Below are 13021 nucleotides of genomic sequence, written 5' to 3' on the forward strand. Positions count from 1 at the left end.
ACCTAAGCTGAGCCACTGGGTTAGAATAAAAATCCGCATTCATAAAGCGCCACAAACCAGATGTTAAACCTCTTCCTTGCTCTCCCCAAAACCTCAAAGCAGTATCGCTTTCTAAAGTGCTGCTAAATTTAGAACCCTTTGGATTTAGAGAGAGTGGTATTCTTGGGCAAGGGTTTGTTAGATTCTTTTTTTTGTAGGGGTTCAGAAGGATAGCTTTACCACATAACACTCAACAAAAGAACCAGAGCTGGCCTTTAGGAGAGCAACAATACAGACGAGCCTTTGATGGATGGAAGAATGAGTCTCGGACATCAGGCTGCCGTAGCCCTCAGGTGGCTTCAGCTGGTTACTCATGAGCGGAGTATACGTTTGTGCAGCTCTATCACTGCCCCGGTGCAAGGATCATTTCCATATTTTAATTGAATTTCCATGGATCGGGGCAAACATCCCCGTGATGCTCCTCGACTCTCTGATGGATGCTCCAATCTTTGTGCAACGAGCCTTCCAGATTGTCTGATGGATGACAGCTGTAGCTCACACACTGGACAGATGCTCAGGGCTCCCATGAAAAATTCCCCTATTAGGTTTCTTGCCCAATGGAGCACATAAGCTTCCAGCCCCACACATTTCAACTGCCAGTACACTCGTGAGGAAGCAGGGGCAGCAGCAAGTTGCTCTGAGGAGATAGTATGGAAATTGTTTCACTGCTTTTAAGGAAAAATATTGGAATTTTGTAATGTTTTATTCAGTGAGCCAGAACAAATCTATTTTAACTCGTTTCCCTTCGGTTTTCACATTTTTATTTGATCCCCATTGAGCAGGCGGATGAGCCACAGGTTGTCTCTGCCTTTTGAGGTGAGTGGTAAGGTGTGAGCAAGAGCAGTTTAACAATAATAATCTTTATTAGTGTCACAGGTAGGCTTATATTAACACTGCAATGAAGTTACTGTGAAAATCCCCTAGTCGCCACACTCCGGCGCCTGTTCAGGTATACTGAGGGAGAATTCAGAATATCCAATTCACCTGACAAGCACGTCTTTCGGAACTTTTGGGAGGAAACCGGATCGCCCGGAGGAAACCCACGCAGACACTGGGAGGAGGCGCAGACTCCGCACAGTCAGTGACCCAAGCCGGGAATCGAACCCAGGTCCCTGGCGCTGTGAAGCAACAGTGCTAACCACGGTGCTACTGTGCTCAGATGCCATGCGTTCTGATTCAGCGCTTCTCACTCCCTCGCTCCACAGAAACGCTGAGTCTTTCCTTTAGCATTGCTGCCATTGGCATGACCAAGGTAGGGAACTCATTATGTGGGGGGGAATGGGAGGGTCACAGTTGTGTCATGTTGCTCAGCAGCGTGCACTATATCTGTGCATCAACAAACTCTGTCCATGTACCACCTACCTGATACCCGTGTCACTCACCTGATGAAGGAGCTGCGCTCCGAAAGCTAGTGATTCCAAACAAACATTTTGGACTTTAACCTGGTGTTGTGAGACTTTTTACTATGCCCACCCCAGTCCTATGCCGGCATCTCCACATCATGTGCCACCTAAGAAGCAATTGTTTCCCCCACTCCCCCCGCTTCTTGCTCATTTTCTGCCTGTTTTAAACAATTCGGGTCCTCACCAAATAACCATCGATCATGTTTGATCAAATTATTTATTGCGGAGGGATTTGTCAACGGTGTCCCTGGCGAATGTTCCCCACTTCGCCCACACGCACTTCTAGCAAGAAACATAGAATCATAAAATCAAGCAAGACAGAAGGAAGACACTCTGTTCATTGTGCCTTTTGACTGAGCCATCCAGTTAGGCACAGTCCCCCTTTGTCTCCATATAACACCGACAAACAATTCCTTTTCAAGATATAACTAAGTATATATCAAGTATATTTATGTATGTACTATATCTATAACATATATAAATGATTTGGATGAGGGATCTAAATGTGATATCTCCAAATTTGTAGATGATGCAAAGTTGGGTGGAAGGGTGAGCTGTGAGGAGGATGCAGAGATGCTTCAGTGAAAGTACAGTAAGAAGTCTTACAACACCAGGTTAAAGTCCAACAGGTTTGTTTCAAACACGAGCTTTCGGAGCACGGCTCCTTCTTCATTCACCTGAAGAAGGAGCCGTGCTCCGAAAGCTCGTGTTTGAAACAAACCTGTTGGACTTTAACCTGGTGTTGTAAGACTTCTTACTGTGCTCACCCCAGTCCAACGCCGGCATCTCCACATCATCAGTGAAAGTAAGCATGCTAGGCAGGCAGTAAAGGTATATTGGCCTTCATAGCGAGAGGTTTTGGGTATAGGAATAGGGATGTTTTACTGCAATTGTATAGGGCATTTGTGAGGCCACACATGGGGTATGGTGCACAGTTTTGGTGCCCTTATCTGAGGAAGGATGTTATTGCTAGGAAGGGAGTGCAGAAAAGGTTTAGTAGACCAATTCCTGGGTTGGTGGGACTATCATATGAAGAGACTAAGTCGGTTAGGATTATATTCATTGGAGTTTAGACGAGTGAGAGAGGATCTCATGGAAACTTACAAAATTCTAACAGGATTAGACAGGGTTGATTCAGAAAGAATGTGCCCGATGATGGGGGAGTCCTGAGCTAGAGGCCATAGTTTGAGGATAAGGATTTTTTAGAATTCAAGTGAGGAGAAAGTTCTTAACCCAGAGAGTGGTGAATCTGTGGAATTCACTATCACAGAAAGTAGCTGAGGCCAAAACATTATGTAATTTCAAGAAGGAATTAGATATTACTCTTGGGTCTAAAGAAATCAAGGGAAATGGGGGGAAGGCGGGATCAAGGTATTGAACTCGATGATCAGCCATGATCATAATGAATGGTTCAAAGGGCTGAATGGCCTCTTCGTGCTTCTATTTTCTTTGTATGTTTCTATGTAAGTACAAAGTTATCATTTGAATATTACTATTGGATTTGCTTCCATGGCTGTTTCAGGCATTCCCGATCACAGTTGAAGAATCCTTCTTCAGACACTAGGAAGTAGGCTTTGTAGCTTTGAGTATATTAAGTGTCTTTATGAATAACTCATAACTGTGTACATATTTACAGTAAGGGGTACACGTATGGAGCTGCCTTCAGTCCAGGTCTTTACCTAGCTCTGTCCATATCTAGACAGACCCTGGTTCTGGGCCATGTGCCTTTTTACATCACTGTGTAGGCACCACTCTACTCAGCCCTTAACCCTGTATGTACCACACCCTACTATTCACCTCTCCCCAAGTCTTTGTCCCATGGATATAAAGTTACTTTAGTTTTCTTCAAGTCTTACATTTCAATAAATTTTTTCCATTTACCTCATTGTTGTAACCTTAATGCTGTTCCAACATTACTGCTTTTACAACAAGAACATTAGCAACTTTCCCGCTACCTCATCTCCCCCTTCACGTTCTTGGTTAGAGGTCAGGCAACCTGGAGGCCTGCTAATCCTTCCACATCTCGTTCGTCGCTCTGTCAGGATTGTGGTAGGCTCCGGTGGCTCGGGTTCATGCAGGTGGCTCAGAGGTTGAACAGGTAAGGCTTTATCTGTTTCTTCTATTGTTTGACATTAAATCCTGCCTGGTTGGTCTGGCTGGTTTGGTGGTGCACAGATGTTGTTCCTCATCATTACTTCTTGTGTGATGGATAAAAATGGTATTAGTTTACTTGATAGTGGCTCTTTTGCCTTTTTCTTTTTGGCTGTTGGGAACTTCTTGGAGGCTGAGGAACGGTGTTCCTGCGGCAAATCGATTGAGTAGTATGCTCACCTCTGTTGTTTTGTGTTGATGGTGTGAGACTGCTACGAGTTTTCAGCATCTCTTGTGGTCTTTATACGCTGGCTGGGTGTTGCCGTATGTGCCCAGTGGTTGGCGTACTGTACCATAGGCGTAGTTGGAGGTAGCAGCTCCTCAGAATGTTGAGCCTTCTCTGTCACCACTTACACCGGAGGTGCTATGGTGACCTCATGCGGTGGGTTGGTCTGACTATTGGGGACTTTCCAGCACATGGAACGATGAGGAAGAACCTCTTTATGCAGAGGGGAGTCTGGAATTTGCTGCCCGAGTTGGTGGTGGAGGCAGAGACCCTAAACTGTTTCAAAAAATACCTTAAGTGCTCTAAGTTGCAGGGCTATGGACAGGGTGCAGGAAGGTGGGATTAGAAAGGGCACCTGGGTGTCCTTGGGCTGCTGTGGACAAGATGAGCCTCCTTCTGTTCTGTAACTTTTCTATGATTCTATGATGCTCTCGACCGATTTCCTCTGATTTAAAAATGAAATGAAATGAAAATCGCTTATTGTCACGAGTAGGCTTCAATGAAGTTACTGTGAAAAGCCCCTAGTCGCCACATTCTGGCGCCTGTCCGGGGAGGCTGGTACGGGAATTGAACCGTGCTGCTGGCCTGCCTTGGTCTGCTTTAAAAGCCAGCGATTTAGCCCAGTGTGCTAAACCAGCACCTAATTTCTACTGAGATTTCTACTGAGGCCTGCTGTACGCAAGTAATGTGAAAAATTACTTCTCAATGATGCCAAAAATCCTGTTGGATTTGTGTCTTGGGTTGGTCCAAACTGATCTGGTGAGTTCAATTTACAATTCATTTTAAAAGTGTGGGTTCAAGTACAGCTTGAAGTGATTAGAGACTTCCAAGATGGCTTCATCGTTCACTGCCGAACAATGGATCACCCATAGTTGCCAGATTTTGGTGGGCTTTCCAAAATGATGGCGGTGTGCTTCTGTCTGAAGAAGAAGAGTCTGCGTGGGTCAGCCAGCTGCTGACTTAATTTGATCAGTGGTGTAACATTCTGAGTCGGGACGCACAGAACATGTCCTCAGGTTTGCTGTTTGGGAAATCGATTGGGTAGGAGGTGCCTGAATTAGACAAAATTAATTATTAATTTATTTATTTGGCAAACCTGGGGGCCACGTGTTGAGACTTGGAGGTGGTGATCAGGGTTAACGACGGGATTCTTTCAAACTGCCTTTTGACGGAATGAATGAAAAGATGTTTCTTAGGGCTGGCTGGCTGAGACTTTAAAACGTTTTATTACACCTGGCACACTGCTGGCTGAAGCTGGATTTGCAAGGTGGATTCAATGGAGTCAATCTACCTTTTAACTTCCTGTCTCTTCTCCCTCTGGAGGTTTCTCTTTCTGGTAAATTTTCTCTTCATCTGTAGCTTCAGTAGGGAGTTAGGTTCAATGCAAATTGAAATTGTCCTTTTTCTTAACTTCTCAGCATTTTTATGAGGATCCGGGTTTTGCTTCTGGACCGAACCACAATGAAGAATTTTGCGATGAAACAGGCTTTGTGGTCTTGAATGCATTAACAGCAAGTCTTTATCAACAACTCACAATATCCAGTGGAAGGTACAGGTATGGAGCTGACTAGATCTTTAACCATCTGGGTCTTTAACCATCTCTGCTCATCTCTATATTGACCCTTGCTCTGGGTCATGTGCCTTCTTACATCGATCGCTGTGCCTGTGATACTGTACTCAGTCCAATATTAATCCCATAAGTACCACACACTACTCCTACTGCAACAAAATCTCACTGTGCAAAGGAAATTCATCTCAACTGCCATTGAGCCAACTGTGTCCTCTGGTTATTGATCCTCCTATAAGTTGAAACCGAAGGTTAAATTTTTCAAGGGATTTTAAAATCCTGCAACTGGGGCCTATAGTGGAAAGCAGGAGGCGACTCTGCTCTGGCGGGCAGTGGCATCCTGAAGCACAATCTTGCCAGCAGTGGAGGAACCCGGAATCAGGCAGGCCTCAACGATTGGGGTGAGAGGCAGGGACACAGAGTGCAAATCAAGGAGGGTTCCCCTTGTTAGTTGGCGGACTGCACACATGACCATTTTGCCTCCCACCCCTCCACCAATGGGCTGGAAAAATTCAGTTCCTAGTTTCTGCTTGTTTCTCCTCATGTACACTTTTGAAAACAACTGTTAAACCTCTCTTTAACCTGCACTTATCTGAGGAGAACAACCCCAGCTTCTCTAATCTCTTCATATAACTGATGTCCCTCATTCCTGACACCATTTTATTAAATCTCCAGTGCGTTCTCTCTAAGGCCTCGGCATCCTTCTCCACCTCCAGGATGATGCGAATAGGTAGGACAAAATACTCAACTGGGGCCTAACCTGAGGCCAGACCGGAGCAGGACTCTTAATGAATGGGTGCCTAGGTCGATTGCTGTGCTCCTGCCCTGAGGCCCAGCTAACTCAGAAAAGAGCATTGTTCAAAACCGAGACCTTCCTGGTCAGCTTGGCTCAGGAATACTGCCGAGCCATTAGGTGAGAGAACAATTAAAATAACATTTTGGGAAAGGCCTACAGAGGCAAAAAGCAGACATCAAGCTGGTCCTGAGTACTGCTGTCTTCAATGCTATTAAATCTAACTGCTTCATAAGTAGTAATGTTGCGTGACAATATTATGATTTGCAAGCCAGAAACTCCTGATGGCACAAAGTCTTTAAAGCTGCTTTTCCCCTTTTCTGGCCAATCATCTGGTCAATTTGAAGCCAAATTCACAAACTCCTTCTGCTCACTTGGTTAAATTTCAAGTGGGGCTGATAGGAAATAGATTATTTCAGTATAACTTCAGCCAGCACCAAAAATAAAACGATATTGAAGTGAGAAAAATCGCAAAAATATCTACCCGAGGACCGATCACTTGATATTTAAACTGATGTCAAAATCGGTTCAGTGGAAGTACCAGGAAACTGCGGCTTTTAATTATCGTTCTTTCTCATTTAAAACTGATGGCCTCCTCCTGATACCCGATGAAAGAAAGGTACCCCCTGCAGTGCTCCCACATTTCACATAGTGCAAATCTACATTCCTAATATCCACCATTCCCCAGCTGAAAGGGCAGTTTATTCGTCCTGATTCCTGAACTCATTCTGAACCGGCCATCAACAGGCACTAAGGAGCTACCCTCCCCTTCTAATTTAGCCTCTGGCCCTGTCTGGGAAAGATGCATATGACATCTTTAAACACGATCTGTGCATCATCATCATTAAGCGTTCAGTTTCATGAAGCCATCAGCCTGTGTCTGTGTGACTGGAAAACCATTGAATGCGGGCATTTGTAAATGGGTGTTTGCAGCGGGCAGAATGTTCTGGACGGAATACGGCCTCCAGTGTAAACTGCGTTACGACCCCCTTGGGTAAGTGCACGGTCAGTTCCAGCCCCACTCGTCCTCGTGTCACAACACAAGGGAATTAACCAAGAATTCTTATAAAAATTCCCAAAGCCTTTGGCCCTTGGCTGCCCAAAATTACAGTCACCAGGTTTGTAAGTTTAAACACGATTACTGTGCATTTATACCAAGAACTACCATGAAATATGCAGTAAATACACTGGATAACAACAAGCTAATACCTACTACCCACTTTAACTGTCCCACCCTCTACCCAGGCACATAAGACAGATAAATGCAGAGGGGGGGGGGGGGGGAAGGGGTGAAAAATAATAAGGATGAAAGTCAAAAGATAAGAGGCAGATGGTAGTTTTTTAGCACACTTTTTCCACAGCAAGCTTGCATACTAGAGACTTTGATTTTCAGCCAGTCGTGGTCTTCTTCGAAGAGGCATTCATTCAGGGCCCCAGCAGTTTAGAAAATGCAGTATTCACAGGTGCAGGCTTTCTGAAGAGGCAACTTGGGTGGGATTCTCCATTTCAGAGACGAAGTGTTGATGCCAGGACTGAATCGGTGGATTTCTACGACAACTAAATTGGTGGCGGTGCCGATCCTGGAGCAATTCCGGATCCGTTAATGGGCTCGCACCAACACCACGTGAAACAAGATCGAATCCAATGAAAAATGGGGTTGGGATTGCCACTCGAGACGCTGACAATCTACAGCCGCATATCAGCACTCCACTCCACACACTCACTCATCCCAATCAACAAGATGGCACCCCGGTTTGCGGACGGCGAGCTGGAGACCCTGATGGATGCTGTGGAGGAGAGTCAGGCCACGCTGTTCCCCGAGGTGGGAAGGAGGCTGTCACCCACCATGGTACATTGAGCTTGGGTGCAGGTGGCAGAAGCTGTGAGCACCGTGGGCCCCACCTCCAGGACCGGCCTGCAGCAGCGAAAGAAGCCTCCTGACCACAGGGTGGCCATGGTGAATAGGCAGCATTGTGTCCCAGATACCAACCCCTGTCTCACATGCCCATACCCCTCCCCAACCTGGAGGGCAACTGAATCGTACCCACCAGCAGTGTGCGCGCTCTCCCCTGCACCACATGCCGGCACCCAATACCAGTTACCATGGCCGGGTGCCCTGGCAACGAAGGCCACCCCCTGCACTTTCCGTGTCCGATTGTCTAATACCGAACAGGTGATATCTGCAGTGGAAACGTTGGGGGTCAAGGTATTGGCCGTGAGTCAGGATGTCCAAGGGCTGGGGCACTCTGTGTGGGCAGTGGCCAAATCAGAGAGCTGCCCTGTCACAGTCCACCTGGCCATTGCAGCAGCGCTCCAGAGCTTGGACCTGTCGCAAAGGGTTATCACTGAGCTATTGCCTGGCTGCTGGCAGACCTGAGCCAGTCCTGGAGGAAGGTGGCACAGTCACTGAATGATGTGACACAGTCCCAGAAGGAGGTAGTCCAGTCTCTGTGCTCCATGGCTGCACGCATAGAGACTCGTGTCAAAGCGAGAGAGGGCTTCCAGGACTGGCAGCGGCAGGTGGCAGGGAAGCCCCAGGAGTTTCCTCCAGTCGCCCCCCCCCGAGATCCACAGAGTAGCCCGGGGACCATCGGGCACACCGAGGGAGGAGGAGGAGACTCCTGCAGGGGAGGTATTGGGTGCAGGTATTGGGTGCACCTGCAACACCACAGCGCCTCGGATTGTCCCTCCACCCCCTGTTCCAGGCACATCCGGTGGTTAGTAGGGAGAACAGGGTGGCACCACGTCACTTGGGACACACGAGCAGCAGCCGGGTCCATCCAGGCTGGGTCACTCCAGAGGACAGCCGGGTCATAGGGCGGGAATCACTGCAGGCCACCTCCACTCCTGATGTACCACATGTGGATCAATCTAAACGTAGCATTAGGGCCCGTAAGGCCAGAAAGGTAGACACCAGTTAAAGTGGCAAGGGTGCAGCACCGAGAATAGTCTTCGGAATCAAACCTTTATAGAGTTGTTCACATATTCTTTGTAAAATAAACACCTGCGCACAAAAGTTCCAACCTGCCTCGGTGCTCTTTTAGAAGGGTGTGAGGGATAGGCTGGACTGGGCTGGCTGCAGAGTGGGTGTTTGACAGGGTGGGGTAATGGGCAGCCCGTGGTCACGGTCTGGGGCCCCCGATTGAATTCTGCACATCGCCCCGGTACCCTGCTCCTCCCCCTCCCTCTTGCCCAACCTGCACCCCAACCCAACCTCCGCCACCCCAAGGGTTCGATGGGACCATGTGATGGAATGGCCAGCTCGCATGCAGGGATCACCCAGGTGGGTGAGAATGCTATCGTGGGTAGGAGTCAGACGTTGTCCAATGACGCGGAGCACCAGAGCTCATCACAGAGCGGGTCATCATCAACCTCCATCCCATGGATCAGACCCGCTCTTACTGCCAACCCAGGGCCCTCATCTGCAGGTAGGGTGTAGGACAGGTTGTCATAGGAGGGGTCGGTTGGCCAGGGTGGTGTGTGGGGTGGGATGGGACGCCCATGCCATCAGCCATGTCCCCAGTTGGTGATTTTAGAGGCAATTAGAGCGGCCCATATTTGTTTTTCCTCATATCAGCAGTACCCTAGTAAATCTCAGTAGCCTTTCTATAATGTGGAGCCCAAAATGCTTAACTGAGGTCTTAATTTCCTTACGTCTAGGCTTTTATATTCCATATCTTGAGATAACATGTAACATTCTATCAACAATTTTAACGTTTTTTCAGACTGGTGTCTGAATTCTCCGTTTGGGTGACTAAGGGCGCCATTAAATGGCTCTCAATCTCAACGTGACTGATCGCGGGAGAGTCCAAAATCGAGAACCGCGCCGATCGGTTTGCGATCTAACTGCGCTGCCCCCGTTGGCGAAGTCCGGATCCTGCCGCAGCATGGCTAAAAGCATGGCCAATCAACGGGAAAGATCCCATGTCGAATGGCCTCCCGGGATCTAACCGCCTCACCAGCAAGTGGTCACGTGGGTGCTGATGAAGCTGGCGGAATGGCTGCTGAGGGACCCCGAGGAGGTGAGTAGTCATCTTCGCTCCTTGACAATGAGCCCAGGGGTACTGGCATTGCAGCCCCAGCACTCGGGGGAGAGTGGAGGTGCCGCTGGGGGGGGGGCAGCCTCGATCAGGGTGAACCGCCATCAATGGGGGCGGGGGGGAATGTTGTGGGGGATGCCCTTGGGCTGGGGGTGTGTGTGTGTGTGTGTCTCCACCCTTGTGTGTGTCTCCACCCCCTCCCGGGTCTGCCATGCCACCCCCTGGATCGTGTGCACCCGTTACCATTAGCAATAACCTTTAGCTGCACAGCTAAATTGCCCGTAGTGTCTTAATAAACGTAAGGTTAAGGGGGGGTTGTTGGGTTACGGGTATAGGGTAGATACGTGAGTTTGAGTAGGGGTGATCATGGCTCGGCACAACATTGAGGGCCGAAGGGCCTGTTCTGTGCTGTACTGTTCTATGTTCTATGTCTATGTCTATGTTACGGGGCAAATCCATCCCCTGCCTGTCTGTCCCACCCATAACTCCCACTGACCGTGGAGGCCTTTAGCTGTGCAGCTAAAGGTTATTGCTAATAGGGAAATGGCAATCGTAGTTAAGTGAGCACCACAGAACCCAAGTGGATTCCTGTGGGGTGGGCGTGCCATGAGGCATGTGGGGGTTATTGCCCAGCATCCCAATCAGAACTGAGCTCTGCAGGAAGCAACACTACAGACGCAGCAGACAATATCCAAACACCTAGGAGCTGGGCCCCAACACCGGGGTCATCTCCGCGACCAGAGGGTGGGTATGTGAACCAGGGAGGGAACCAGTGCCCGGTCCAGGTAACGTTAAGTGCGGGTGTCTGCGGCACATGTCTGAAGTCCGGTAACCAGGGGGCCCCGCTGCAGCTGGGGGTGGTGGTGCATGAGAACGACATGTCATATGGCAGGAGATGTGGGGGGAGGGGGGATTCGGGGTGGGGTAATGGGGGAGCAGAGGGTCTCACACCAATTTCTTACAGATATTACACAAAATGGATGATATTTTGGCTCCACGAAGGCTGCCTTTGCGGTGCTGCTGGCAGACGGCGGAGAAGGCGGATGCAGCTGCGTTGACAGAGGCTCGAGGCGGCAGCCCGTGTTCAGGGCCCTGCCACACAGCCTGAGGACCCGACCGCCTATCAGGCCAGGGAGTGATCCATGGTGAAGCCTGGCTACGGCCCAAGGTGTGCGGGTGTCACAGGTCTTTCAAACAGATGAAAGATAGCTTGTGCGGCAGGAGGCTTTGCCTCAACAAGGGGACGGTGCGGCACCTAGCCTCGCGGACACGGTGGGGGAGGATACCCACTCCCGGTAGCTGTCAGGGTCACCACAGCCCTGAACCTTTATGCCTCAGGATTATTCCAGGCCTCGAGTGGTGACTTGTGCAGCATCTACGAGCTACGAGGTCACGGATGCCCTGTTGCTCAGGCAGCAAACTATATAAACTTTGTAAGAAGTCTTACAACACCAGGTTAAAGTCCAACAGGTTTGTTTCAAACACGAGCTTTCAGAGCACGGCTCCTTCTTCAGGTGAGCCGTGAGCCGTGCTCCGAAAGCTCGTGTTTGAAACAAACCTGTTGGACTTTAACCTGGTGTTGTAAGACTTCTTACTGTGCTCACCCCAGTCCAACGCCGGCATCTCCACATCATATATAAACTTTGACATGGAGCAGGCCCAACAGGATGCCCGGGCAGCAGGATTCTCCGTGATTGCCGGGGTGCCCCATATCCAAGGGGCACACACATTACCCTGCGCACATTGGCCAGTCTGGGATTGCCCTATATTAACAGGAAGGTGTTCCACTCCCTGAATATCCAGCTTGTGTGTGACCACCATCTGAAGAACATGCACATGTGTGCGCGGTAGCTACATCCCCGCTAGGCTGTCACTGAGCGGTGCAGCAGTGTCCTCAAAATACGGTTCTGATGCCTCTACTACTCTGGTGGTACCCTGCAGTACACCACCCAGGGGGTTGCCCGCTTTGTGGTGGTCTGCTGTGCCATCCACAACCTGGTACAGTAGCTGGTGGAGAGGGAGGCTACATCTGAGGAGGATGAGGAGGCACCCAACTAGGGGCTGGAGGGCGAGCCCGGGGAGGACCCCTAGGACCAGCTGGAGGATGGAGGGCGCGTGGCAGAAGCGAGGGTCCGGATAACCCGGTGATCCAGGGAGGCCCTCAACCTCAGTTCACTTTGCATAGGGGACGTGGCTTCATCCGTCATTGCACCCCCTCACATCCCTCTCCCTTTCCGCTCTCCCCCTTCACAGTCGAACCTGTCTCAATCCTCAGTCTGACTGGTTTTAGGAATGGGCTGTGCCTGGGTGTAGACAGGGATGGGGGGGTTGCGGGGAGGGCAGGCACCTGGAGGATGGGGTGGGGCAGGACCCCATGGCACATGAATGGCCAACCTGGTGTCACCCTCAGAGAGAGGTAGCAGGGCAAATGGCCAGAAGTGTGAGCCTGCCTTATCCAGTGAGTGAGGCCTAACCATTCACCATCTGACCATCACCTCCTCCCCTATCTCCCAAAAATATATATGAGCACATGTGATGGGTTGGCCAGCAAACATGCAGTTATCACCCAGGCACATAGTGGAAGGTGGTGCTAAAGGCAGGAGTCATGATCATCCCCCATCCCGTGGACAAGACCCGCTGATACTGCCAACTCTGGGATAACACCTTGCGGTGATGCCTGTAGGACCCCCGGAGGGGGGGGGGGAGGGAGAGCTGGGGTGGTGGGATGGAGTAAAGGGCTGAGGGACTCAGAGAGTAGAGTGAAGGGAGGAGGGATGAGGAAGGTAGAGTGAAGGAAGGAGA

Source organism: Scyliorhinus canicula, chromosome 20 (genome assembly GCF_902713615.1).
Source record: "Scyliorhinus canicula chromosome 20, sScyCan1.1, whole genome shotgun sequence".
Taxonomy (NCBI): Eukaryota; Metazoa; Chordata; class Chondrichthyes; order Carcharhiniformes; family Scyliorhinidae; genus Scyliorhinus; species Scyliorhinus canicula.